Source organism: Trachemys scripta, chromosome 3 (assembly GCF_013100865.1).
Source record: "Trachemys scripta elegans isolate TJP31775 chromosome 3, CAS_Tse_1.0, whole genome shotgun sequence".
NCBI classification, from domain to species: Eukaryota; Metazoa; Chordata; order Testudines; family Emydidae; genus Trachemys; species Trachemys scripta.
Genome location: NC_048300.1, coordinates 16,239,157 through 16,242,663, shown reverse-complemented (window position 1 = coordinate 16,242,663; position 3,507 = coordinate 16,239,157). Strand labels below are relative to the sequence as shown.

General features: G+C 55.9%; 1 long non-coding RNA gene across 1 annotated transcript; it reads left to right on the top strand.

Moving 5' to 3' along the window:
- The first annotated feature begins 671 nt into the window (after positions 1-671).
- On the top strand, positions 672-3,211 carry LOC117875572. Its single transcript, XR_004645281.1, has 3 exons — positions 672-843; positions 2,604-2,698; positions 2,865-3,211. It is a non-coding gene; the product is annotated as an uncharacterized LOC117875572 (long non-coding RNA).
- The last annotated feature ends 296 nt before the right edge of the window (positions 3,212-3,507 follow it).

Genomic DNA, 3,507 nt, shown 5'->3' with positions numbered 1-3,507 from the left:
GGTTCCCTCCTGTTCATGGAGGGAACCAGCTTGTCCCCGGAGCAGCTCCAACACAGCTCTTTAGCAAGGCTAATTAATGACAAGCATTACCTCATCACGGACTTATGTTCTCAGGGCACGGTGCTTTTGCTCTTGGGAAGATCAGAGGAATCCTCTAAGTGCCCTCTGTGAGCCTCTCCTCTCCCAGAGGGCCTCACCCACTTCCCAGTGGCCTAGTGTCCGTGTCACCCGAGCCACCACCTAGAGAGAACGGGAGGATTCAGTCAGCAGGGGCTCCTGATCTGCCCCATTCACCAGGGCTGCCATCCTGTGGCTTCAGCATTAGTGTCTGGGATGACTTGGGGCAAGATCTCGACCTCCCCGCAACCCACTTCACTGCTGCCAGAATCCCTCCTGCCCACTCCTGCTAGAGGCTCCTCCCTGCCCACCCTGGGTGGGGGTGGGAGGAGAGGGTTCTGAGAACTGGAGCTGTGGTATGGAGGTGGATCAGCTGTCAAGGGCACTGAGGCGGAGGTGGCAGGAGCTCACCCTTCAAGGAAGGGGTTTGGCACTGGAGGTTACTAGAAAGGACAACAAGACTCCATTCTGGGGGTCAGGAGGTGAATCCATCCCTCAGTGGTGAGCAGGTGCTGTGTGGAAATGCTGCTGGTTCCAGGTGCTCTTAATTCCCCGATTCCTCGGGGCCTTTGAGTCTCTGACAGGTTCTCGTTCCCATGCAGCAGGAGGACGTCACGGCCAAAGCGATGCACCAGCTCCGCATCATCCGGCACTTGCCCCAAGTGCCTGAGGCACTGCAGGGGCTGTGCCTCTGAGGCCATCAGCAACTCCCGCTCCCTGCTGCAGGTACTGCTCTGGCTCACTGTAAATGGGGAGCTAGTGGAAGGGGAAATGGAGCCCCCTGGCACTCACTAAAAGGGAAAGTGGTGGATTCTCCATCTCTTGATGTCATTGAATGAAGACTAGATGCCTTTCTGGAATGTGTGTGCCCAAAAATTAACTATTGTACTATACAGGAAGCCCATGATCATGCAGGGGGTTAGATTAGATGCTCTAAAGGTCTCTTCTGGCCATCAAGTCTACTAGTTTTGGAAGTACTGAGTGTAGCATTGGGAGCAGCCTCTGATGTTTTACTGTCTAGCCGGCTTGCTTCCTAGAATAAACACGCATTGAGTGGGGTGATCCACAGAGAGTAGCTCAAACCTTCAAAGTGTCTGGCCAGCAGCAGGACATTAGCACTTCAGGGGAGGGGTGTGTGTGGCAGTGACATCACAAAGGCCTTTTGCAGGACCTTAGCCTATTGGTCAAAGGTGGTGGGGAGGTGGTGACCTCACAGAGAGATGCTGACATCAGCCAGGCAGGATAGGGGCGCAGGGCCAGGGAAACCTCAGAGACCCCTGTGGCTTTGCTTCAGCAAGTTTCTTTCTCGAGGTCTCTCTTTGAGGACTGGGAGAGTATTAGGGTTCACGGACGTGAGTGCGAGGAGCCTCTTTCGAGTTTTCTCCTTTGCTTTTACTGATTTTACTAGAAAACAGACGTCCCTGTTTACAAGGTAAGAGCCTCTGAGAGGTTTGGAACCAGTTCAGTCTGATCCATCTGGTGCCAGCCGAATTCTAGGCATGGAAAGCACTAGTTGAAGGTGGCAGAATTTTATTCCCCACCTGGGATTTTGTCCCATACAATCACTGGGGACATTAGGGTTTGTCCTTTTCGTTTTCCCTTTTCCTCCATCCCTCCTTCCTTTCTCTTCATCTCTTCCTTCTTTTGTCCTTTCTCCTGTTCCCCTCCCATCACCAGTAGGGGTGAGGCGGGCTGGCTCCAACTGGCTGTAGGATCTGCTGCTGCAGGGGCTGTGGGTTAGGAGTGTTCCTCTTGGAGAGGCAGAGGCAGAGCAGAGAATGAGCTTGGCTGGAGTCAAGTTCTTCTTGTCCTGGTTAAGTGGTGACTGGGCTTTTAAGGGGACGATGCTCCAGGTTCATGCCTTCCTGTCATCCTGGAGCAGCTGGGGAAGCAAGTCCTCATGGAGGGCCCTGCCCATATCCCTGTTCTCCAGGCTCCCTTGGGGACAGAGGAAATTAAGGGTCTAGCTCTAGCTTCTATCCTCTAGCATCTCCTGCAGAGGGGCTGAGGGGAAAAAGAGAGTCCTGGCCCTTGGGGCACTGGGAGCTGGCAGGAAAATGCTGATGGAGTCCCCTCTCCCTCTCCCTTCCATTAGAACTGAGCAGAATTCCCCAGGATGGGTCACCACGTGGCACAGCTGGTTCTGTTGAGCAGTGACCCAGCCAAGGATTTCAGCCGGCAGGGCAAGGAGGGGGTTTACCAGCTCTACCAGCTGCTGCTGCACCAGAGGGGTAAGGAACCCAGCTGGGAAATGGCACCCGATAGAAGCGTGAGACTGGGACCCCAGCCAATTTCTCTCAGACTGACCCTGGCTGGAGGATGAGTCTCTGTCTGTCTCTTTCTCTGTTCTACACCCCTCCCCTGCCATTCTGTTGGGCCAGGCACGCAGCGAGGACTCTGCTCACTGTGCAGCCACCAATGGGATTGGAAGGACACAAGCACTGCAACCAGAATGACAAATGTGTGTGTGTGTCTCTCTTTCCCAGGGCTGATCATCCATGAGGCCGAAGACCTGTGGTGCTGGGACTGGCACCAGGACAGCAGGCTCCTGGGCTACAGGAACACAGCTAGAGTGGGAGAGGTAAGGACACTCTGCCAGGGCATGAGACAGCTCCAGGAGTGGGGCTGGCTGGGTCCCCTGCAGTGGCTGGCTCCAGGGGCCACTAGATGGAGATGCCGTTCTAGCCCCAGGAGTTGGAGCCTGGCTCTGGGCAATCTGCTAATGCCTCACATGCTGTTTGTTTTAGGTCTTCGGAAAGTTCTTCTGGGAAGGGCAGAGAAGACTCTTCCTCCGGACAGCAGTGCTGGCCATCCACAACCCCCTGCTGCATGTCCAGGGGCGGCTCTAGGCACCAGCAAAGGAAGCACGTGCTTGGGGCAGCCCATTTGCAGGAGCGGCAGGGATCCAGCATGGGAGCTGAGATCCAACAGTGGCCCCTGGGAGCTCTACTTCGTTGGTTAGCTCCCTGTCTATAGAGCCAGCCCTGGAGCAGGGAAAGAACTACATTTCCCAGCATTCCCTTGGCCACTACCAACAGGAAAGAGGGGGAGGGAGTGAGGAAGCTGAGACCTCATGCTGTAGCCTGCTGTGAATGGAGAGCTGCGCTGTGAGTAGGGATTCCATATTTTAACATTCAAAACATAGGACACTCCACGGGGAGGGAGGGTAGCCCCACCCTGCCCCCATCCACTCCCTCCGACTGCCCCCCACAGAAACCCCAACCCATCTAACCCCCCCTGCTCCCTGTCCCCTGATCACCCCCTCCCGGGACCACTGCCCCAACTGCCCCGCAGGACTCCACCCCCTATCTAAGCCCCACTGGTCCTTGTACCCAACTTCCCCCTTCCTGAGACCCCCCCCCCAACTTCCCCTCTAGGACCCCACCCCCT